The 26,081-nt window shown below is 49.5% G+C and overlaps 1 long non-coding RNA gene across 1 annotated transcript in view; it reads right to left on the reverse strand.

Annotated features, from left to right (window-relative positions):
• Positions 1 to 211: 211 nt before the first annotated feature.
• LOC149362988 (uncharacterized) overlaps positions 212 to 26,081 on the reverse strand; it is an 84,160-nt gene continuing 58,290 nt past the window's right edge. The window contains exon 2 of the long non-coding RNA XR_016288552.1: positions 212 to 663. This is a non-coding gene — a long non-coding RNA (uncharacterized LOC149362988). The remainder of the gene's footprint in view (positions 664 to 26,081) is intronic.

Genomic DNA, 26,081 nt, shown 5'->3' on the forward strand with positions numbered 1-26,081 from the left:
ACGGAACATGTGCCTCGCGGCCCATTCCTAACAAAGACTCAAGACTCGTCCTCTGTGGCTTCAACATTTCTCTTTGAAGCACTGAGGCGACCAACTTGCAATGCATTCTTGCAAAGAGCAGTAAACACAGGAGAGGACGCTGCAGCCAGGCAAGGGTTGTACTGCTCCACTCCGCACCGCTGAGGAGTGTACTTTCAGTGTTGTAGTTTAGAGGCCTTGCACTGGATAAAGCGTGAGTGCTCCACATTGTACTCTTGAGGGTAGCTTAAGTATTGTCTGTTTTCTGCCTCAATACATAAAAAAATTAAGCTGTGCTCAAATTTCGCATTACAAAAAACCATGATCGTTGGTGAAGTTATTTTCATTGGCCTACATCTGTGCCACCCTTTGCAGCACTGCCTGCTGCGTCTGCACCTTCCGCGGCCGTGGCGGCTGCATCTGCCAGTGCTGCTTTTGCCTCTGCTGCACCTGCCCATGCTGCATTTGCCTCTGCTGCATCTGCACCTGCGGCGTCTGCTTCTGTTCCACCTGCGACATTGGCACCTGCGGCATTGGCACCTGCGGCATTGGCACCTGCGGCATTGGCACCTGCGGCACCGGCACCTGCGGCATCAGCAGCTTCGTCACTGATGGCTGCTACATCGGCAGCTGCTACCTGGGCGCCTGCAAAAGATGCCCCTTTGGTTGAGGTGTTCCCAGCTCCCTCCTCTCCACCTGCAGCCACCTCTGAGCCCCCACCGAGCCCCATTCCTGGAGCCCTGGTTCATGTGGAGTTCACAGAGGGTGGTTTGGGCAGCCAGGAGGAAGGCGCCACCAGGGAAGGCACACAAGTGTGCACAGTAGCAGAGGATGGGAGGGTATGGTTAAAGATACAGCTTAATAATATTTAATATTAGTAGTAACGTTACCACTTAGTTGTTTCACATAATAGCGAAGGCGAGACAATGAAACTCTTGTGTCTTGTGCCACAGGCACTGGCAAGGTGGCAGAAGCAGAGTACATTCACAAGCAACAAACTTGCCGGGCAATTACTATTCAGGCAGCTTCATTCCTTCAGTGACAGCCATAACATTAAAGGTCCCCTGACCATGTTCAGAGATTACAAACAAACAAGTACTCTGGATAAATTGGGCCGCTAGTGGCAACATCTGTACATCGTTTTTTTGGTGTTTTCTAGCTGATAAAAGCTCACATTTTGAATGAGAGTGGTCTCTGAGAATATAACGGGATGCATGCCAACTCAAATTTATATTGTGTGTTCCTCTAAATGATAGTGTAGGAATGCAACAAAAAACACACCTGTACTTCCATCTTTTCATGGCTTGCAGTGTATGTGTGCGTGCTTTGATAATACTGCACTTTTCAGTTGCTGGAACCAAAACAGAAGGCAGCGAAATTTCTTTATTGTGATAGCTATATCTCCAATATTAATTGGTCAATACAGAAAATTTTTGTGGGAGGGCATTCTTTGAAACAGGCCGGAAACCATTGAAGTCAAACAAAAATCCAACCAGATGGTGGTCAGGTGCACTCGGGTGCGACGAGAGCAGTGTGGAATGAAGCACAACTCTTGGTTTGGAATATTCGAGCTTAACAATAGACTTGCATGGGACCTGGGTATTGATTTAGGCAAGATGTGTGGTATATAGCTGGTTGTCTGCGAGTGTGAAAGCTTCGACAGCTAGTAAGAGGACACATTCTGAAAATATTTGGGGCTGTGAATTCCTCATGTTTGTTATTGGAAATCCGTGGGGGAGGCATTTGTGTTGCAGTGGACGTAACATGGCCAATTTTGATTACTGTAATTTCTTGGAAGTGCCTACCTTTTTCTTGTTTTGTTGTTTTATTACTTGGCCAGGGGCCGCAATATTGTCATGAGCTGAGGGCAGATAGGAAAGTGACGTAACCTTTTTTTTGTGCTGCATTAACTGCTACATTCCAACCTACACTGAACACAGATTGCCTTGAAGCAGCTGTTTTTATGGGCTGTATGGCTGTGTGTGTTTTTTCACATTATGAAGTGGTGTTGAAAGTAGTTTGGTTTGATTTCATGCAGGTTCACCTGGCCAATGGGGTCTATTTGGCCAAAGGGGTGTACGACCAATTGTTGACAGTGCCCAAGGACTCACACTTCGTGAAGCGAGCCGCGACTGCCATTTGGTCGACGGAAGGGCTCGCCAAGCGGAGTGTGACGGGCACACTGTCCAACCGCTTCGTCGCCCAAGGCGGAGAGAAGCCGCCTCAACAGCCCCTCACCCCCCACAAAGTTGATGCACTGAAAGGTGAATGCGGTCATCTTGCTCTCTGTTCTGTGATTTAACTGCAGTTTAACTCTCAAATTTATTAGTTCTGTGATTTAACTGCAGTTTAACTCTCAACTTTATTAGTTCTGTGATTTAACTGCAGTTTAACTCTCAAATTTATTAGTAAGCAGACTAAAGTTTTCACTCAATGTGCTCTGTGTCCGCAAAAATTGATTGCTGTTAGTGTTACACATTCTGTGTGATTGATATTGTGCTTCCACCTTCAGCCATGAAATTAAATATTTAAGTGTTTTTAAAAGAAAATAATGCCTGAAAGGTTTATTGTTCACAGTGGGAAAGCAATTGAGGAATTTTGATAGCAGATAATTTGACAGCTAGTGGAAGAAAGGACCATATGTTGTGGCATCATCACAACATCCTCACTGGATTGTGAGAAAACTGCCCATCATGGCAGGTAGCAGTGAAATTAATGATTGGTTTTGAGAGGTGGCTCTTAAATAAAGAAAACTGTGAGCCGCAGAGCTTAAATGCGCCCTCAAATTTTTTTGTTTGTTTACAGCTGCATTCTAATGTACCGCAGCTAAATTAACTAGTGTGGAGATCCAAATGTGCGGCATTCTAACACTCATGGTGCATTTTCTTTTCTACGCAGTGTTTTTCACGCACTACGCGTCACGAAAAGGCTACGGAGAGGAGGACGTTGCCAAAGCCTCGAAAAACATTCGCATGTGGCTCTCACAAAAAGCCTGTGAGCTGCGGCGACAGAGGCCTCCGAAATAAACATCTTGCGTAAGCATAGAAAATTGCATGTTTCTTTATCCAAGAAGTGGCATGGGATTTTTTCCTATGCAACTTTCTCCATATAATGCACCATTACGTCTCACCATACATACCGAATGCAGCAGGGCACATGCCAGGCTCGTGATACGAGCCTGTATGCCTGCATGCATGGAAACGTCGTCTGGTGTCACGGCCTGGTGGATTTTTATGCCCATAAACATCAGCCCGGAAACACCAGCCCGGAGACACCAAACCGTATTTTCTGGTGTTAACACCAGGCACAACCACGTGGGTTTCTCGGCCCCAGAAACACCAGCCCGGAAACACCAGCCCGTAAACACCAGCCCAGAAATACCAGCCCGGAAACACCAGCCCGGGAACACCAGCCCGGGAACACCAGCCCGGAAACACCAGCCCGGAAACACCAGCCCGGAAACACCAGCCCGGAAACACCAGAACCGTGTCTGAATTTCCACTCTGGTGTTAACACCACATACGGCCTGGTGGAATTTTCGATTGGGATGCCTCGTGACAACAATGTACAGGCGCGGACATAAGTAAACGGAGCACGCTATTTCGTTGAAATTGCAATCACGCCTTCTCCATTGGAAATGAAGAAACACTGTATGCCTACAATAAAGCCCACCAACCTCCGCTACCAGCATGCGCGTACCACTTGTGGAAATTTCAATTAGGTGACGCATGAAACATATTCAAGGACAGTTACGTGCTCCGTTTACTTTTGTCCGCGCCTGTACGTTTAAACGCGTTTGGCATCTGCAGAAAGAACCGCTTTAGCAGCATATCGACAAGAATGAATTTTATGGATTAGCTGCTTCTTTTCAGTGCTCACGCCTTTCAATACTTTATTAGTCTGCGACGCTTTAAAAGCGTACTGCTTGTTGTTAACAAGTAATGTCGCTACCCCAAACTAAAAAATCTCTATTTCTAAATGCAAAGCTACGGCACAAGTGGAAGGATAAAATGCAGACATGAAGAAAGGGCGTGAGCTCAGCGGCTCCAGTGTGTTTTTCTTTTTACGGGAACCTGCACCGACAGTTGATTTGAATTCTGCACGCTTGTCAAGTGAATGAATCTACATGCGCTCGCCTCGCGGCAAAAGAAAATGCTTTTGTTTATTTTATCTTTACTTATTTATTTGTGTGCTAATTTTGTGAGGCCAGAAATGAAATACACTGAACACAAATTGTTCGAAAATGTGTTTCCCCTTTCCTTTCACATCGGCATATTTTTAACCGCCTTATGACCATATGATCTGCTCTCATGTGCGCACTGACGCTTTATGAACAGCGGATACTTGGCCAGTGTAGCAGCCGGCTGCGTATGTTCCTTCATTTTTTATAACTTTGTCAACATCGCAAAAAAAAAGGCGTCGTTTTCAAATTTCTGTTGACGGTAATATACACGCAAAGTGCACGACGGACAGCCAGCAATATCATCATCCTGCTTGGCTTGCGCTAACACTGCTCTTGTTGGCAAATAAAAGAGAACCTATTCGAGCGAGGAGCCATACAAGAAGAGGTTGTCTTCAGAGAGCTGCGAGTTCCCGCGCGCCGCTTTGGACGGTGATTTCTTTTTCGTTCCCGATTCCATAGCAATTTTCTGCCATACTCTCTACCGTAGCTCCACTCCGCGAAGTTTTGAAAAATTTTTGGCTTCAGTTCAGTGGTGCCAACCAATTAAGTAGCAACTTTCGCCGGCGGTGCGCCCACTTCATGCTTTGCAGAATATGTATTTCGTACCTGGCCTTCGAAGAGACAGAAACGCGAAAGCTGATTAGCCACCTGTGCCAGCGAATGCGGCGCCGCCACCCCGGCCAACAACTCGTTACTATGGGGAGTATTTCTAGCCAGAGCAGGTTTAGTCCCAACTCGAATTTTTGACACGCGGCGAAGGAGCAAGCAGTACATTATCGAATCCGAAGATCTGCGAAACCACCAGAAAACGGCAATGTGATAAATGCCAAGACCACTATAGTAGGATGCTGATCAAAAAGGCCGCCGCTTTTTCCTTTCAAAGGGTACCCCTTCCAGCCATTGGTGTCGGGCGATTCCTGTGGCCCTGATAATGTTAGAATGCAGGGATAGGCGCCACAATAGCGGGAGAGGTCTATCCTTGACCAAGGAATAACCCCCAATCAACTACCACTCCCTGCTTAGTCACACAAGCAGGGTCGGGAGAATCGGCCAAGGCAACTGACTGGAAGGTGTTCGTTCTAGAAACGCGGCTGCGTGCTGACATAGCAGCAAGTTATAGTTCACTAGACCCTCGACTGTGACTAACCAAACGGGCCCGCAAAAGGGTTGGGAGAATGGGTGGTGCAGCACGGGGGGTTGGGAGGGGAGAAGGGTCGAGGGCAGGAGGCGCAAGGCGCGTTCACACTAGCCCAAAAATCCGGCGAGGGAGGCGAACGCGGTCGCCGCAAACACTGTGACCTGTTCCCATCTGTTGACGCACGACCGAGGCGGAACCGCCGTGCCGCTGCTGTTTCTCGCTTTTCCACACCACGCCGCTGTTGGCGGCATACACAGATATAAGAGAAAAGAACATAAATTTGCCCCGTCTATGTACAATAGGCGCCAGCATGCTTACGTACGTTAAACGCAGGCGCATCCCCACTTTTAGTTCAGCGTATGCTAGCGTAGACGCAAAAAATAAACTCAGCCAATAGAGGCGCCATCTGGTTGTCATGACGGAAACCATTACTGGCAACAAACCGACCCTTTTATTAAGTTGAGAAGCGGCAAAATCGCCTCTCTGAATAAAAGAAAGAAAGCATACAATATCATTCATTCGTTTTGTTATAGGCGAGGTCAGGCGAAGCTAAAGACCAGTGCTCCATTTACGGCCAGTGAAAGCGCTGAAAAAGGCAGTAACAACGAGAATTCAGTCTGAAGCGAGGAACTCGCAATCGAAGGGTGCCGCACGGCGGAAATCGGACTGAACCGATCGGCCTCGCCGCGCCGCTTTCCGCTTCACTCGCCGGATTTTTGGGTGAGTGGAACGCGCCTTTTACCTTGCGACATTGAAGGTCTAAAGGGAGCTTCAATGAAAATTCAGTATGGCTGCCCGAGAGTGAACCACAAGCATGCTAGGCTTGTTTTCTGTTCTGCTGCCTGATCCTGCAATAAATTGCAATACTTTGCCACTATAAGCTGAAGAAGTCGTCCTGATCAAAACTACCTGTCCATTACCTCTGTTTTTGACCTGCAGAAACATTCAACTCATCGAATATTTTTCTATTCTATTTTGCGCATTATTTGCTTCACTTGTGCTGTTTTATTGCTATTTTTTGCGCTGAAACAATTCGGTTTATATTTACGCATTTAAGTTCTTTTCCTTGAGAAAATTTTTGACATTTTACAGCACTGGTCTTTTAGGATTGTTGTATTCAATTTTTTTATTCTGATACTACGAGAGGAAAAAATTTATTGGATTCATGAGACCCAACTCTCATAAGGAGTTTCTCTTTTTTTCTTTGACTATAAGTTTATGTACATGTATTTGCGTTTACCGCAAATATCATGGTCTGTTCTGCTAGCATTCATGGGTTACTTAGCTTTATGTGTTCTGAAACGCCTTCATTTCTTGCATCGGGTATTTTAAATGACATGTTGCGAACAGCATGTAGTGCACGTGTTAGGGACACTAATCCTGTCGGCCTGTAGGGTCCGAAGAAAGGAGAAAATAAATGGAATACAAATGTACCCTCAAGAACTGACATTCGTTATGCCGCAGTATGATACAACTGAGACCAAATGGGGCGCTAAAGACTGGGAAGCTTTCTTTAGAAGCCATGTTACGTAGCAGCACCACATCGATCCGCGGTGCCGCTTGCAACCGTGCAGGCCACCTGCGTGCAGACATCACAGGTGCGATCGAAACCACACGACACAAGTACGGCTTGTTTTGTTGACGAACATAGACTGCTGTTAGCGAATAGCAGCAAGTGGGCAACATACCGACATGTTTCAGACCAAAGTTAACATGAAATTGTCTGATCGCCTTCAGGAACTTTCCAAAACGACGAAGACAAAAAAGGCTCTGACCACAATTAACAGTGCTCCCTTCGTCATTATTGACGCATAGAACTGTTAGGAGGAACGGCGTATTCAGGGCATCAGTCCCAAGAACGTGGTGATAACATATTTTCCACGTGGTTAGAAGTAGACGAAGCACCGCCAGCACGTGTCTATAGGGTGTGTGGGGTAGGGCGTTAAGCGGGAGCGAGTTCAAGGAGCAGGACCTGGGAGCCGGAACGCAGCCTAGCCTTCACCTTTGTCGGACAAGTTCATAGGAAAGCTTAATTCGGACAGTGGTCAAGAAAATGTGATAACGTTTTGGCCACGTCGAGAAGGGAAGCGGAAATTTTACAGAAGGAGTTTGTGGTATACTTTTTGTGCATCAGTATTGTCGAACACAACAGCACAAAAGAGATGCGAACATCCCTCAAAATATGTTGTGCCACAGGAATCTGAAGTATAGGGGAACTTGAAAGGGATGTTTCTTTGATCCCGCGGTCAGGAATACTTGAAAAGAGGAAAGAAAATAGATTAAGAAGACAATAACCTGCTTAATCTGCCATTTATGGATCCGAGAAAAATGACATTAGAAGATTTATTCCCGAGCTGCACTTTGTTTAGGGAGAGGCAAAAATGGGGCTAGCTTCTGGGGAAGTAACAGAAGACAGAAAACCGGTAAGCAATGGCCGGAAATAAGTCTGGAAGCTACTCTTCTGGGAGCGGCTTAATCTGTACACCGATGAGTCAATTCTGGCGATAGCGTCTTTGTGAAAGCGGTGGAGGGGAAGGGAAAGCTGACGGAATCAGGTTGTGGAGCTAGTGACCGGACTACCGGGAGAGGAGGTTTTCGCGAGTGAGAGGGGGTTGCCAACCTCGGCGCGCTAACCAGACACCAGACGACGTTCAGCTGTCACATCAATCGGACGTGCTCGCGAGGTCGTATTCCTGCTGCCTAGCCGTCGTCATGAAGACCGCCCCGGACGCTAACCAGCCTCGCCCCGTTGATGTCACCACGACACGGAGACGCCGGCGTGTTCGGTTCACGCTCCCGAGTGGCGATATCGTCTGCCCGCGGAGAGTGGAAGTGGCCGTGCGTGAACCCTAACTCCGGCTATGTGGAGGGGCCGTCGGAGTAGAAGAAGGCGGCAATTCTGTGTTAGAACCGGGAGATCGACAGAAGGTGGTCATCAAAGGCGGTGAGTTTTTCTGTTTATTTTCATGCAGTGCTTGTCCTCGCCCAGTAATGTTAGCAAGCATAGAGTGAAAGCTCAGAGTACTGACCGCCAAGTACTGTTAGCAAGCATAGAGTGAAAGCTCAGAGTACTGACCGGAAGTTTTCCGCCCTTTTTTCTTGCAGGCTTCCCCCTCCGGCGCTTCAAGAGAATACGCTCCATCAACGTAGCAAGCCTTCCCTCCGGACCCATAACACAAGTGCCATTGGTATCCACCGATCCCCGTTCGTGTGGAACACTCCAGTCACCCTCTGACCCCAGCGCCCCTAGCCCGGACAGCGGCGCCGAACCGTGCCCCACGACTTCACCTGATGGCTTCATGGACGAACTGCTGAAAGCTATGGAACACGAATGCTGACAGTTCAGGAGTCACCACTGAGTTGACCTGACGCCTCCGTAGGCGAAACTTTCTACGTTGCGGAAAGCGACTTGTGAGTGAAAGGAAGTGCAGCCGGCACCCGTTTCACTGAGCAAGTTTTGAGACCGTCAAGGAGTTTTGGAATTCTCTTTCAATGTCAATGTCCTAGTCGTGCTTATTTTTGTGTTTTGGATGTCAGTTTTGGTGTGCCCAGTCGGGCTTTCCCTGCCTTGTATCTCATGTAGGCAATATTCTGGTCGTGTTCATATCGCGTTTTGGATGTTAGTTTTTGTGTGCCCAGTCGAGCAATCCCTGCCTTGTATCTCATGTGGGCAATGTCCTTGTCGTGTTCATTTCGCGTTTTGGATGTCAGTTTTGTGTGCCCACTCAAGCATTCCCTGCCTTGTATCTCATGTAGTCAATATTCTTGTCGTGTTCATTTCTCGTTTTGGATGTCAGTTTTTGTGTACCCAGTCGGGCATTCACTGCCTTGTATCTCACATTCGTCTGACAGAAGCAGTGTTCGCGTCCCGCAGATTCGGTCCTGTCCTCCTGGCTGGACCCGACCTGCCTGTTTGCGATGAATTTCTTACCGTGTTTCCGATGGATTTTCTGAAGTGGTGAAATTGCACCGCTGGAAGATAGGGGATCATTTAGAGGTTCCCACGTGTACCGGGGCCGACAACTGAGCTTTTATAGATTTGACTTTTCGTGCTCTCAGTGACGGCTCTAATCCGAACGTACTAATGTTTCAGTTATTGAACCGATGAGCCTAAAGCGACCGAAATGAACCGAAAGCGACAAAGGCCGCAGATCACTTGCAGCCGAAATCGCAAAATGACTTAGGCATAGGGATTATTTTATTTCTGTCAGCAGTTTTTTTCGTAGGTGGGGTGCACTAGCTTAACTACATGTGGAGCGGTGTTTTATGTGCGAACCGACACTCTCAGAACACATATCATTGGTGTTAAGGTGTTTTGGAGTTGTTTTAATCCTGCTGTTGGGCCCGTATAGTCCAAACGCAGAAATGCCGCTCTATTAGTGATCAAAATACCTCCGCTGACGTTCTTCGCCATAAATTTGTTTTTTCTATTGTAATAGCCTGACAGTTGGTGCGAGGGTTGTTTTTTTTCATGTTTCTGTTTTTCAATGTAAGAGCATAGAAATTTGTAGAAGGCTTATTAGTTCCCTCTCATGTAAAGATGGAAATGGATGGTTGAAATGGAATGCCGGCTTCTGTGGTCTCCCCACTGGCCTCACCTGACGCCTTCCTGGAAGAAGTTGTGAGCATTCCGGAAAGCAACTACTTATTAAGCGGTGCTAAGCAAGCACGCATTCCGCGGATTTAGTTTTGGGATGTGCAAGAAGTTTTGGGCTGTATTTGTCCTGTGTGCGGTCGAGGCGCCATTATTTGTTTTTATATTATTTCGTTCAACCGAATGTGCGTCATTGTCGTCCAACCTTGTGTCCGTGGAGTCCAACTTATGTGTATGTGAAGTTGGGCATGTTTACCAAAGTAATAAATGTGTTTTGCAATTCTCTCGATTTTTGCCTCGTGTCCGTCTGACAGACGCAGTGTCAGCGCCCCATAGATTCTGTCCAATCATCACTGGACCCCACTTGAAACGGTTCCTCAAGGTCAGGGTTCGTCACGGATGCCCTAATACCGCATAAACTACACCCCTCGGAAACTAAGCATCGTTTGCGAGAGACCTTCGTTTAACAGAGCGGACAGCAGAACATTTACTAATTCAAGTTTTTGTACTCTCAGCGGGAGCTTAATTTCAAACGGTCTAGTTATTCAGTTATTGCCAAATTTGGTACGAATCAGGCATTGAGCTGAAAAGTACAAAGGTCGGGAAAGTACAAAGGTCGGGTAACGTATTTATTGCGGCAGCAAACGCGGGGCAATAAGCTTGCTGAAGTGAAGCAGAAAATGGGTCCAGTGGCTCTGAACTGCGGGCTTACACGTGGAATGTGACCGACTGCTGACTTTTACATAACTTGAAAATTTTGCTTTCCGTCAGCGCCACAGAACGATGTTGGCTTTGGAGTTTTTCTCGCAGTTATTGCTTTCTTTCTGCCGCTCCTTAATTAAAAAAAATTGAAAAAGACCGTGTTTTCATGTTCAAACTCGTTTCGCCAAGCAAAACGTTCTAGGCACGTGTGCTCGTTCTATTGTTATCTTGGTGTGCGCTTATTAGAGCCTCTTTTCTAAACCGTTTTTCTTATTTTTGGCTGGTTACAAAAATTACCGAGGGCACGTTATCTCTTGCGGGCATCTAATCCGTAATACAATATGTGTTAGTGTCAAAGCCTTTCTATATATCAGTTGTGAGCCGCAGAAATGATTCGAGGAGAGCATAATAATGCAGCTAACCTCTTTTCTTTTTCACGTTTCCGGCTCTTACTGAAGGGGTGAAAGAATATTTGGTTTGAAACTCCGTTGAATTTCAGATTCCTGCTGAAACGTACCGCCCGTGGCTTGTACTTGAAAAGACTGGCAAGTGAGGTGACTCAGTGGTTTACGACAAAAATAAAACGCTGCGTGCACTTAGTCATCGACACAAAAGCCATATTTTGCACTCGCTTACAGCAAATACATACAAATTTAGTGAAGAATTTTCTCCTAAATCATTAGATCGCCATCATACTTTTCCCCTAGTACAGGATTGCAAATCAGTTTCTTCTTCCCTTTAACCTCTCTGACTTTCCTTCCCCTCCACGTCCAGCACCGCTTAATATGTGTAAAGAGTTCCTCAATAAAGCGGTAGAGATAACATATTGTGACGAAGAAGGCGAAGCTGGCAGTTGATCGGGACGGAACGCTCGCGCTAGGCCTGCAGCCATTAAAACATCTTGCTGATCTCCAAATAACATTTCTTCGAGATCCTGGGGTATCATCGCCATCCTGGTCACGGAGCTTCGGCGTCCTGCGCCTGCTGCGGTCATCGGCCGTGTGTACCTCGTCCGCACAGCCCGGCTGTGCCCCAGCCCGCCAGACGTGAACCGACCTCGCCGCTCATCCCAGCCCCGTCCTCCGCCCCGACCACAAGACACGACGAACTCACAACGCTGCCGCGACGAGAACCAATGACCCGAACGACCGGAGACGCAGCTGACAAGTAAATACTTTCCCCCTGCCCATGCCGATCTGTGCGTCCAAGGGCCTCGGTCGTCCGCTACAGGCAAACTGCGCCCCGGATGCTTCGCAGACCGGGAGCAATTTGCTCATATCTCTCATCGTGGCGGCCAGCACTTCACCACCTTGCCACTTCTGTTCTGCCCTTGAAGCCCATCACCATATCACGCGTCCCTTCGTCAATGTGTTCTGCTATTTACGATCTGGACGATCGCTCGCAGGCCCCGGGTAATGTCACGAAGACGACGAAGCTGGCAGTGGCGCGGGACGGAGCGCTCGCGCTACGGCAGCGGCTATTAAATCACCTCTTTGCCATCAGTCATCTCGTCTCATTCTTCTGCTGGCCGCAAAGTAACAATATGAACTCAAAAAGAAATAGTGGCGCACAAAAGAAGGCGGGATTCAGTTTCCTTCAGTTCCAAGGTACTGCTTGTCCGTGTCTTCTCGTTCGTCCCGTCTCGTGCGGCATCCTGAATGCATGCCTCGTGGCAACAATTTACGTTTAGACGCGTTCGGCATTTGCGAAGAGAACAACTTTAGCAACATATCGGCAGTGGTGGAGGTTGCTGCGTTCCCCTTTCTCCCATCACCGTGGACCTTCGAAGTCGCACCATCCCGATGTCCAAGGCCGGTCAACAGCCCCCCAGTCAACAGCCCACCCCCGCCGGAGCCAGTCGTCTGCTCCGGTGCCGTCCGGCAGCGGGACCCCGCTGTTTCCAGCGGCCACAGCGACCAAGATGTGGAAGATTGGCTGGAATCGTATGAACGGGTGAGCCGCCATAACTGGGACGACCGTGTAAACCTCACTAATGTGATATTCTACCTGAGCGACGCCGCGAACCTGTGGTTCTGGAACCCCGAGGCCAACATTCCCACCTGGGCCTTTCTAAACAGCACACTTGCGGAGGTTCTCGGCCGTCCCGCCGTGCGGAAACTGCGCGCTGAGCAAAGCCTACGTGTCCGAGCTCACCACACGGATGAGACTTTCACCAGCTACATTGAAAATGTAGTTGTCCTTTGCAAGCGTGTTGACCCGGCTATGACCGAGGCTGAGAACATCAAGCACATCCTGAAAGGCATCGACGACAACGCTTTTCAAATGTTGTTGGCCAAGAGCCCCACCACCGTTGCCTCATTGTATACCCTGTGCCAAAGTTTCGACGAGTTGCGCAAACAACGCCTTTGCGCTCGCCGCCCTCCCCCACCTGCCGGCTCCACCTCTGGCCATGGTATCAACCATGACTTACTCGCTACCATCAAAGACTTCGTGCGGGACGAGGTCGCCAGGCAACTCTCGCTCCTATGTTGACAACACCCGTCCCCGCCCGTCCTCATTCCTGAGATCCGGCATGCCATGACGCAGGAGGTCGCCGATGCACTTCCTTGTCTTCGGCAAGCGGTTACTTTGGCCCCCCAGGCCGGTCTTTTTCCGATCCAACCCACCCCTGTTGCCGCCCCGTTGAGCTACGATCCTCCAGTAACAGTGCCGCCTGCGCCCGCACCCGTGCCTCTCACCTATGTCGACACTGTCAGAAGGTCACCGCGGCCGCAGGCCTATGCATACGCTCTTCCTGCGGTGCCTTCGCCTGCTGCTCCCCGACACCGTTTCGCGCCCGCTGCCTACAATCCTTGGCGCACGGCTGACGACAGACCTATCTGCTACGCCTGCGGTATTCCAGGCCATGTCGCGCGCATCTGTCGACGTACTCTGCCTGCGCCTCTGCACCCGCTGCCTGACTACCCCGGTACGGATCGCACCTTTCGCCCTCCTTTCGAACCTCCCCACAGGGGCACCTCACCTGAACGCGCGCTTGGTCGCCAGCCCTACGTTTCCCACCACTCGCCCTCCCCTCGCCGCGGCTCCTTGTCGCCCATGAGGCGTCGCACCGTGCCCGCCGATTCGGAAAACTAGCAGCCGCAGTTCCTGGGGCACGAACTGCGCTCTCATCGCCCTGCTTAAGTCCTCGTCTTTCACCGCCGAATCTTCTTGACATGTTTGTAGACGGCGTCCCGACACTTGCGCTCGTGGACACTGGGGCCACCGTTTCTGTAATTAACGAAAACTTTTGCGTTTGCTTCGAAAAGTTACCACCCCATCTTCTGGACTCTCCTCCGTACAGCTAGCGCCGAGCCCGTTCATCCTTCTGCCGCTTGCACAGCACGCGTCGCCATCGCCGATGTTTTATATGTTGTCAAACTTTTAGTCCTCCGTGCAAGCTCCCATGACGTCATCCTTGGTTGGGATTTTCTATCCCGCCACAGCGCCATCATTGACTGCGCCCGTGCGCTTGTCGTCTTTTCTCCGCTCTGTGACGCACCCTTCGACGAACCTCCGATTCGCTGTGATGATAAACTTGTTGTTGCCGAGGACACTAATATTCCCCCTGAGAGTGCTGTGCTCGTCCCTATGTGCGCCGCCTCTGTTTCTGATGCCACCGTTCACTTCAAGCCTTCCCCCCTCCTTGCCTCTCGCCGACGTCTCTCTCTTCCCTTCGCCGTCATCGACATTCACCACGGTGCTGCCGCAATCCTCGTCTCTAACACCTCATTCTCTGCGTTCCCCTTGCTCCGTGGCGAGTGCCTTGGTCATTTTGAGACCGCAGACTTGATCTGTTCCTTGGACACCGAAGTGACCTCCTCCAGTCCCGACATCGCAGCCCTCACTCCACGTGGCGCTACTCCCGATCACCCACTGCCTTCGGACATTTTCGACCGCTCTATTGACCCCGCCCTCGACACAGCTCAACACGCGCAGCTTCTTGCCCTGCTCAAGCAGTTTCGCTCCTCGTTTGACCACCACTCCTCTTCTTTGGGCCGTGCGACCACTGTCGAGCAACACATTGAAACCGGTACTTATACTCCTCTCCGCCAGCGCCCTACCGTGTTGTCACTTCCCGAGCGCCGCCTCATCGCTGAGCAAGTGGACGACATGCTACAACGCGGCACTCTTCAGCCATCTGCCAGTCCTTGGCGATCCCCAGTTGTCCTGGTGAAAAAGAAGGATGGCACCATACGATTTTGCGTGGACTATCGCCGACTCAACAAAATTACGCGCAAAGACGTCCACCCGCTACCCCGTATTAACGACGCCAGTAAAGTTCAGGTTCTCTATCTTCCTTCCTCGCACCAGAGGTGCCCCGCCAGAGACGGTTTGTTCACTTGAAGACTGCAACGTTTTCTTCCCACCAGGGGTGCCCCGTCAGAGACGGTCTTACGATGAGTTGTAACGCAGGGATCAAGGGAAACTTAGATTTATATGCAGATATTTACAGCATATACAAGTTTAGGCACTCGAGACAAATTAAACGGCAAAAGGATACAAAACAAAAAGGTGGAACTGGCTAACACTGCCCTACTCGGCATATCCGAAGATGCATAGCACCTGACCTTAGCGCAGAACCCTTTTTCCGGCTCCGCGGCCCGGTTTTAAAGCCCTAAATGCCCGGCACACATTTCGTAGCTTCCAATCATGTTGTGCTCTTAACATGATTGGTTCTTCAAGGGCATGGCCAGCCCTCCAGCTTCTATAAGGTAAACCACCCTCTCAATATCAAAATAAAAGCAAAAACAAACACAAATGCACGGTCGTGCCAGCACGTGCGGGGTAGAACATTCTCTCCACCACAAAATAAAAACAAACACAAATACACATTCGTGCCTCCACGTGCGCCAATCGGTACCGCGGTACGTGGGGGGGGGGACACTCGTATTTCCCGGCGCATTCGCGAGCGCCGGCGTTCCGAGAAAGGGGACGCTTCTGCTTTGAGCGCCTCCATCCCCCCCCCCACCCCTTCACGCCAATGGCGTCCATTGAAGACGGCAGCTGGCGATGTTCTGAGACAGAATTAGCGGTACTAACAATCCCGCACGCATTACCGATCCTATACAACGCCCTTGACTGCTTGCAAGGCGCCGAGTTTCTCTCCTCTCTGGATATCCGTTCCGGCTATTGGCAAGTCCCGATGTCTGAGTCCGACCGCCCTAAAACGGCATTCGTTACCCCTGACGGCCTATATGAATTCACCGTAACCCCATTCGGTCTATGTAACGCTCCCGCTACGTTCGAACAAATGATGGTCAACTCTTGCGCGGCCTCAAGTGGAACATTTGTCTCTCCTCTTTAGATGGTGTTGTTGTGTTTCGCCCGATTTCCTTACGCATCTCCAGCGCTTGCGCCAGATATTGAGCTGCCTCACCCGTGCTGGCCTTCAACTTAACCTCACGAAATGAATTTTATGGCTTAGCTGTTTCTTTTAGTGCTGCCGCCTTTCAATACTTTAGAGGTCCACGACGCTTTAAAAGCTTACTGCTAGTATTAACAAGTAATGTCGCTACCACAAAATAAAAACTCACTATTCTTAAAAATAAAGCCACGAAACAAGTGGAAGGAGAAAAAGCAGAGATGAAGCAAGAGCGTGAGCTCAGCGGTTCCAGTGTCTTTTTTTTTTTTTTTACGGGAACCTGCAACAATTCCTGATTTAAATTCTGGACGCTTGTCAAGTGGGTCAATCTACATACGCTCTCGTCGCGGCAAAACAAAATGCTTTGGTTTATTTTATTTCTACGTATTTATTTGTGTGCTAGTTCTGTAAGACCAGGAATAAAATACAGGACACTGAACACAAATTGTTCTAAAATGCGTTTTGCGTTTCCTTTCACATCGGCACGTTTTTAACCGGGTTATTACCATGATCTGCTCTCATGTGTGCACTGACGCTTTATGAAGAGCGGATACTTGGCCGGTGTGTCAGCCGGCTGCTTATGTTCCTTCATTTTTTCCAACTTTGGCAACACCACAAAAAAAGACGTATTTTCAAATTCCTGTTGACAGTAATATGCGCGCAAGAGCACGCAAGGAGAGCAAGCAATATCATCATCCCGCTTGGCTTGCGCTAACACTGCTCCTGTTGCCAAATAAAAGAGAACCTATGCCAGCGAGAAGGCAGACACACAAGAAGAGGTCGTCTTCAGAAGGCTGCGAGTTCCCGCGCGCCGCTTTGGACGGTGATTTCATGTCGTTCCCGATTCCCTAGCAATTTTCTACTACACTCACTACCGTAGCTCTACCCCGAGAAGTTTTGAAAAATTTTTGGCTTCAGTTCAGTGATGCCAACCAATTAAATAGCAACTTTCGCCGGCGAAGTGTCCAGTTCATGCATTGCAGAATATGTATTTCATACCTGGCCTTCGAAGAGATAGAAACCCGAAAACCGATTAGCCACCTGTGCTCGCGAATGCGCCGCCGGCACCCCGGCCAACAATTCATTACCATGAAGAGCCTTTCTAGCCAGAGCAGGTTCAGCCCCAACTCAAATTTTTGACACGCGGCGAAGGAGGAAGCAGTACATTAGCGAATCCCAGGATCTGCGAAAACACCTGCAAGCGCCAGTGTGATAAATGTCAAGCCCACAATAGTAGGATACAAGACAAGAACGCAGCCGCATTTTTCCTTCAAGGTACTCCCTTCCAGCCATTGGTGTCGGCCGATTTTCAGGACCCTGATAATGAGAGAATACAGGTAGAGCGCCACAATAGAGATGGGTGTTGCAGGACGGATGGTGCAAGGCAGGAGGCTTAAGGCCCGTTCACGCTTGGCCGGCGAGCGGAGCGGATTCGCTCGCCGCAAAAATTAGGACCTGTTCTCATCTGTTGACGCCGATCGTGGCGGAGCCTCCGCTCCGCTACTGTTTCTCGCTTTTCCACACCACGTCGCTGCTAGCGGCATACACAGATATAGTGAGAAAAGAGCATAAATTTGCGCTCTCTACATACCACACGCGTATGCAAGCTTACGTACGTTAAACGCAGGCGCATTCCCACTTTTAGTTTAGCATATGCTAGCACAGACGCAAAAATAAACTCAGCCCATTGCGGCGTCATCTGGTTCTCAGCACGGGAACTATTACTGTCAACAAACCGACTCTCCTATTAAGCTCGGAAGCGGCAGAATCGTCTCTTGAATAAAAAAAAGAAAGCAAATTTATCACTCATATGTTTTCTTATAGGCGAGGCGAAACCAAGCTAAAGACCGGTGCTCCATTTTGGGCCAGTGAAAAGGCTGAAAAAGGCAGAAACAACGAGAATTCAGTACGAAGCGAGGGGTCCGGCTTCGAAGGGCGCCGCCATCTCGTCGCCCCGCGGCGGAAATCAGTCAGGCCGATCGGCCTCGCCGCGCCGTTTTCCGCTTCGCTCGCCGGATTTTGCGGCCAGTGTGGACGCGCCTATGACCTTGCGACCTTCAAGGGCTACAGGGGGCTTCAATTAAATTCCCGTATGGCTGCCCGAGAGTGAACCAGCAGCATGGTAGGCTTGTCTTGTGGTCTCCTGCCTGATCCCGCAATAAATTGCAATAATTTGCCACTATAAGCGGAAGAAGTCGTCCTGATCAAAAACACCTGTCCATTACCTCTGTTTTTGACCTGCAGAAACATTTAACTCATCGAATATTTTTCTATTGTATTTTTCACGTTATTTGTTTCACTTGTGCTGCTTTATCGTTTTTTTTTGCGCGGAAATAACTCGATTTATTTTTACGCATTTTATTTTTATTCCTTGAAAAATTTTTTGTAATTTTACCGCACTGGCCTTTTAGGATTGTTGTATTAATTTTTTTCTTCTGGGGAGTCTTCTTCTGAGGGAGTTCCACGAGCAGGACCTGGGGACCAGAGCGCAGCCCAGTCTTCAGCTCGGTCGGACAAGTTCCTAGGAAAGCTTAATTTGCACATTGGTCAAGAAAATGTGATAACTTTTTGGCCACGTTGAGAAGTGAAGTGAAAATTTGACAGAAGGAGGTTGTGCTATACATTTTGTGTATCAGTATTGTCGAACACAACACCAGAAACGAGATGCGAACATTCCTCAAAATATGTGGGTGCCACAGGAATCTGAAATATAGGGGAACTTCAAAGTGATGCTTCTTTGATCCCGCGGCCAGCAACACTAGAAGAGAGGAAAGAATACAGATTACGAGGACAATAACCTGCTTCATCTGCCATTTATGGCTCCGAGAAAGGTGACATTAGAAGGTTTATTCCCGAGCTGCAATTTGATTAGGGAGAGGCAAAAAAGGGGATCAGCGTCTGGGGAAGTAACACAAGGCAGAAAACCGGCATGCAATGGGCGGTAATAAGTCTGGAAGCTGAGAGCGGCTACTGAGAGCGGCTTAATCTGTACACGGATGAGCAAATTCTGGCGATAACGTCTTTGTGACAGCGGAGGAGGTGAAGGGAAAGCTGACGGAAGCAGGTTGTGGAGCTAGTGACCGTACTACCGGGAGAGGAGGTTTTCGCGAGTGAGAGGGGATTGCCAATCCCGGCGCGCTAACCAGACGACGTTCAGCTTTCACATCAATCGGACGTGTACCCGAGGTCGTATTCCTGCTGCCTAGCCGTGGTAATGAAGACCGTACCAGTCCCAGACGCTAGCAAGACTCGCCCCGTGGATGCGGCTACGGCACGGAGACGCCGGCGTGTTCGGTTCACGCTCCCGAGTGGAGACATCGTCTGCCCGCGGAGAGTGGAAGTGGCCCTGCGTGAACCCCAACTGCGGCTACGTGGAGGGGCTGCCGCAGTAGAAGAAGGCGACAATCCTCTGTTCAGTTCAGTTCAGTTTATTTACCTTAAAGGCCCCCTTGTATCGGGAGTATTACATAAGGGGTGGGATTTTAATGAAATGAGCAAACAAGACAGCGAATATTATTTAGCACTGAAGGTGATCGGTTACATGTTCTTGAAAAGTACCGGATGAAGCGATGTTGACGATGTCACGGGGAAGGCCGTTCCAGGCCGTTGCTGCTCGAAAGAAAAATGAAGCAGAAAAGGTGGCAGTATGCGATGGCGGCCGTTCAACTTGTAGGGGATGACTGGTGCGGTGAGATATGCGTGCGGTAGCTGTGATATACGGTGACCGATTGAGGGAAGAATGAAATAATTTGTGATAAAGGGTGAGACTTGAAATGCGACGACGGAACGAAAGGGGCGGTAGTCCTGATAATGCTTTCAATGAAGAAATGCTGACGTCATATGAGTATGAAGGGTGGATGAACCGAGAGGCACGATTTTGGACAGCTTTAAGTGCATTAATTAAATAAGTTTGGTGCGGGCTCCATATGGCAGAGGCATATTCTAATTTTGGTCTGATGAGCGATTTATATGCGAGTAATTTTATGTGTTGAGGGGCAAGGCGGAGATGGCGCTTGAGAAAACAAAGTGTTTTATTCGAGGCTGAAATGATGTTGCCAATATGGGTGCGCCAAGATAAATCACAAGACAAGGTGACTCCTAGATACTTATAAGATGATACTGAATCAATCGAGGTGTTAGAAATGGAATATTGGAAGCGATGCGGGCTATGGCGATGAGAGAAGGATAAGTGTTTGCATTTATTAGGATTTAGGGACATGAGCCAGTTGTTACACCAATTAAGTACGCTGTTAAGATCGGTTTGAAGACTAAGTTGATCACGACAGTTAATAGTGCGGTAAATAACACAGTCGTCAGCGAACATTCGAATATTGCAGGAAACGTGGTCAGGTAAATCATTAATATATATTAAAAAGAGTAATGAACCGAGTACAGATCCTCGAAGATACATGAACAGATACATGAAGTGTCAGTCAGTCTTCAGAGGAAATCCAAGCTGTGGGGTACCAATTTGTAAAGTGGCTGCTGTATTATCGTATAGATTCCCTAAAGGAGAGCTAATGCAAAGCTAAATTTGATTAGAAGTAATATCGCTCGATCTTCTGAAACATAAGCCAAGGCTGTGTAGCCCATCTCTAAGCCTGCGTCTAACGTGAAGAAAATTCAGTGAAACTTGATTACTTACACGCGTTGGCAATTCTATTAACTATTTTCATTCCTCCTGCAGTCAACTCATGCACGAAAACCCATACCTTCATTGAAGACAGCTACGATGCGCTTCATTTTTGCAGGTGGTTTCAAGACTGCAAGTGAAAACCTACACCTCACAAGCGCAACCTTTCTCAACATGTGGAAGCGGGTCAAATTTCTTCGCTACAAACTTCAGGCAGGTCAGGTTTTCACGTTTTACAACGGTTTATTTTTACAGCAGTTAATATAGTTATAATTACAGTAGATTTAATTACAGCTGTATTAAGCAAACTGCTGCAGAAAAGTTTTAAAGCTCAAGATATTGAGGGAAAATCAGCACAGCAATTGTCCATAAACCACTCTGTCAGATGGCTTGTTCCTTTCATTCTTCAGTACAACGCGTACATTTTCTGAAGAGATGAATCACGGAAGGTTCAGATAGTCAATCGATCTTCAAAATGAATTTCGATAATGCCTTGAGTGGTGGCTGAAGCAGCCAGTGATTGCGTGCAGGGCACTCCCAGGCTGCGATTATCTTCGCAACCTTCCTGTGCCTCCTGTCTCCCCTTCGCTCTATTCCTGATGATTACTTCTCCGCCTTCCGGTACCTTTCTTAAGCATTTACCGCTCGTCGCTGCCTTCGTCCTTCTGCTTCGTAGAGTGCCACGCTTGTTCTGCAAGTAGCTATTCTCTCCCCTGCCCTCTACAATATATGTTCCAACTCATGGTTGTCCTCCATGAAGCTGTACGACCTTTCCCAACCTTGTTTTCTAATGAGCGCAAGACAAAATTGGCGCGGGCTTAGCTTTGGTTAAGCCTGATAGGTTCCGAAAGCAGGTGTTTTATACTCCATATGCAGTGCCTCTAGTGGGAAGAGCGCGGAGCGCCTTGCCAAGCGGCCGCCGTTACCCGACCAGCCGAGTTGGTAGTCCGTCTCTCGCTCCTGGTATGACGTCACTCTGTAACGTCACTAGGAATGGTATGACGTCAGGGGTCATTCTAAAGGTCAAACGTGTCAAGTGGCCGCCGCTACGCGAAAAGCCGCTCTTGGGAGTTGTATTGCTTTCGCAATAAAAAGCCTGCACCCTATGCAGAAGAGGGAGCAGCCAGTTTCTGCACGTGCATTCTCTCAATGAGGCAACATTGCGGCTACTAGGCGGCTTGGCCTCTTTCACTGGGTTAAAGAATGTGCCATTGTAATGAGTAATAAATCTATCCTGTATTCTATAGACTTTCATTTTCTCCTGCAAAGCTTTCCCACAGTGCATCTATCTCCTGCTTTGTTTTCATAAACACCAACCGCATCCGTATTGTTTATAGGTCTGTCCTCTCATATCACCAGGCTTCTTTCCTACTTTCTTATCTACTCACACCTGCAGAAGACCACAAAGCGCTGAAACTTCCTTACGCCGGTAATAAGTTTGATATCACACCTGCTTTTGTAATACTTTTAAAGGTGGCAGTCTTTCGTGCTCAGTTTACCTGGAGCATGTGAGCTGACATGAAGTTTAATGCCAGTTGGCGCATTCGAGAGTAACCGAGGGACAAAGTCAAAAACTTTCATTCCTACGTTACGCTTTCACGCACGTACTCGCGACGTGATCATGGAATACACGCAATTATTTGCATGTATTCCTTCACGTGTTGAAATATTCCAAGGAGCACAGCTAATAAGCCCAATATTGCAAAATTAATGGCAAAGGCCGACCCTAGATTGGTCCAGAGTGAAACCATCCATTTGGAATATTATGTCGATTGTCTGTGCTGCATTGGACAAGGATGACGATGATGGAATTAGAGGGCAGCACATCAACTTACCCTCCTTCGTTAGCAAAGGGCAGCGCTAAACAAGAAAACTTTAGCCATTATTGGCGCCAGTGCCCTTGTGTGCATCTTTCCTTGCGTCCTTGAATCCAATATTCCATCACTGTGTTGTGTAATTCAAAGTATACCTTCAAGCGCTGCAGCTCGGCTTCACTGGCCAAGTGTCGAAGAACCTTCTTGTGCCTCACTGCTATTGAATTCGGCGATCATTCACGCTATTTCATAGTGGGCTGATATGTCGGCACAAATGGAATTAAAGTTTTTGTTGCGCTGGCGGCATTATTATACCGTATCTCTTTTGTCTACTGCTTCTGATAGTTTTTGAATACTCGATATGGAATATACGCGTACAAGTGTGATGTCATGTTGTTTCGTCGACGAGCACATTGGATCACAAAATTTATGTTTAGACGCGTTCGGCATTTGCGAAGAGAACAACTTTAGCAACATATCGGCAGTGGTGGAGGTTGCTGCGTTCACCTTTCTCCCATCACCGTGGACCTTCGAAGTCGCACCATCCCGATGTCCAAGGCCGGTCAACAGCCCCCCAGTCAACAGCCCACCCCCGCCGGAGCCAGTCGTCTGCTCCGGTGCCGTCCGGCAGCGGGACCCCGCTGTTTTCAGCGGCCACAGCGACCAAGATGTGGAAGATTGGCTGGAATCGTATGAACGGGTGAGCCGCCATAACAACTGGGACGACCGTGTCAACCTCACTAATGTGATATTCTACCTGAGCGACGCCGCGAACCTGTGGTTCCGGAACCACGAGGCCGACATTCCCACCTGGGCCTTTCTAAACAGCACACTTGCGGAGGTTTTCGGCCGTCCCGCCGTGCGGAAACTGCGCGCTGAGCAAAGCCTACGTGTCCGAGCTCGCCACACGGATGAGACTTTCACCAGCTACTTTGAAAATGTAGTTGTCCTTTGCAAGCGTGTTGACCCGGCTATGACCGAGGCTGAGAACATGCGCTGAGAACAACGCCTTTGCGCTCGCCGCCCTCCCCCACCTGCCGGCTCCATCTCTGGCCTTGGTATCAACCATGACTCACTCGTTACCATCAAAGACTTCGTGCGGGACGAGGTCGCCAGGCAACTCTCGCTCCTATCTTGCCAACACCCGTCACCGCCCGTCCTCATTCCTGAGATCCGGCATGCCATGACGGAGGAGGCCGCCGATGCACTTCCTTGTCTTCGGCAACCGGTTACTTTGGCCCCCCAGCCCGATCTTTTTCCGATCCAACCCACCCCTGTTGCCGCTCGCTCCGTTGAGCTACGACCCTCCAGTAACCGTGCCGCCTGCGCCCGCACCCGTGCCTCTCACATGTCGACGCTGTCAGAAGGCCACCGCGGCCGCAGGCCTATGCATACGCTCTTCCTGCGGTGCCTGCGCCTGCTGCTCCCCGACACCTGTTTCGCGCCCGCTGCCTACAGTCCTTGGCACACGGCTGACGACAGACCTATCTGCTACGCCTGCGGTATTTCAGGCCACGTCGCGCGCATCTGTCGACGTACTCTGCCTGCGCCTCTGCACCCCCTGCCGGACTACCCCGGTACGGATCTCACCTTTCGCCCTCCTTTCGAACCACCCCACCGGGGCACCTCACCTTAACGCGCGCTTGGTTGCCAGCTCTACGTTTCCCACCGCTCGCCCTCCCCTCGCAGCCGCTCCTTGTCGCCCATGAGGCGTCGCACCGTGCCCGCCGATTCGTTCGGAAAACTAGCAGCCGCAGTTCCTGAGGCACGAACTGCGCTCTCATCGCCCTGCTTAAGTCCTCGTCTTTCACCGCCGAATCTTCTTGACATATTTGTAGACGGCGTCCCGCCACTTGCGCTTGTGGACACTGGGGCCACCGTTTCTGTAATTAACGAAACCTTTTGGGTTTGCTTCGAAAAGTTACCACCCCATCTTCTGGACTCTCCTCCATACAGCTAGCGCCGAGCCCGTTCATCCTTCTGCCGCTTGCACAGCACGCGTCCCCATCGCCGATGTTTTATATGTTGTCGAACTTTTAGTCCTCCGTGCAAGCTCCCATGACGTCATCCTTGGTTGGGATTTTCTATCCCGCCACAGCGCCTTCATTGACTGCGCCCGTGCGCTTGTCGTCTTTTCTCCGCTCTGTGACGCACCCTTCGACGAACCTCCGATTCGCTGTGATGATAAACTTGTTGTTGCCGAGGACACCGATATTCCCCCTGAGAGTGCTGCGCTCGTCCCTGTGTGCGCCGCCTCTGTTTCTGACGCCACCGTTCTCTTCAAGCCTTCCCCCCTCCTTGCCTCTCGCCGACGTCTCTCTCTTCCTTTCGCCGTCATCGACATTCACCACGGTGCTGCCGCAATCCTCGTCTCTAACACCTCATTCTCTGCGTTCCCCTTGCTCCGTGGCGAGTGCCTTGGTCATTTTGAGACCGCAGACTTGATCTGTTCCTTGGACACCGAAGTGACCTCCTCCAGTCCCGACATCACAGCCCTCACTCCACGTGGCGCTACTCCCAATAACCCACTGACTACGGACATTTTCAACCGCTCTATTGACCCCGCCCTCGACACAGCTCAACACGCGCAGCTCAAGCAGTTTCGCTCATCGTTTGACCACCACTCCTCTTCTTTGGACCGTGCGACTACTGTCGAGCAACACATTGAAACCGGTACCCATACTCCTCTCCGCCAGCGCCCCTACCATGTGTCACTTCCCGAGCGCCGCCTCATCGCTGAGCAAGTGGACGACATGCTACAATGCGGCACTATTCAGCCATCTGCCAGTCCTTGGCGATCCCCAGTTGTCCTGGTGAAAAAGAAGGATGGCACCATACGATTTTGCGTGGACTATCGCCGACTCAACAAAATTACGCGCAGACATCCACCCGCTACCCCGTATTAACGACGCCAGTAAAGTTCAGGTTCTCTATCTTCCTTCCTCGCACCAGAGGTGCCCCGCCAGAGATGGTTTGTTCACTTGAAGACTGCAACGTTTTCTTCCCACCAGGGGTGCCCCGTCAGAGACGGCCTTACGATGAGTTGAAACGCAGGGATCAAGGGAAACTTAAAGATTTATATGCAGATATTTACAGCATATACAAGTTTAGGCACTCGAGACAAATTAAACGGCAAAAGGATACAAAACAACAAAAAGGTGGAACTGACTAACACTGCCCTACTCGGCATATCCGAAGATGCATAGCACCTGACCTTAGCGCAGAACCCTTTTTCCGGCTCCGCGGCCCGGTTTTAAAGCCCTAAAGGCCCGGCACACATTTCGTAGCTTCCAATCATGCTGTGCTCTTAACATGATTGGTTCTTCAAGGGCATGGCCAGCCCTCCAGCTTCTATAAGGTAAACCACCCTCTCAATATCAAAATAAAAGCAAAAACAAACACAAACGCACGGTCGTGCCAGCACGTGCGGGGTAGAACATTATCTCCACCACAAAATAAAAACAAACACAAATACACATTCGTGCCTGCACGTTCGCCAATCGGTACCGCGGGGCGGGGGGGACACTCGTATTTCCCGGCGCATTCGCGAGCGGCCGCGTTCCGAGAAAGGAGACGCTTCTGCTTTGAGCGCCTCCATCCGCCCCCCCCCCCCCCCCCCTTCACGCCTATGGCG

Source organism: Amblyomma mixtum, chromosome 2 (assembly GCF_055824585.1).
Source record: "Amblyomma mixtum isolate Tamu chromosome 2, ASM5582458v1, whole genome shotgun sequence".
In the NCBI taxonomy this organism is placed as follows: domain Eukaryota; kingdom Metazoa; phylum Arthropoda; class Arachnida; order Ixodida; family Ixodidae; genus Amblyomma; species Amblyomma mixtum.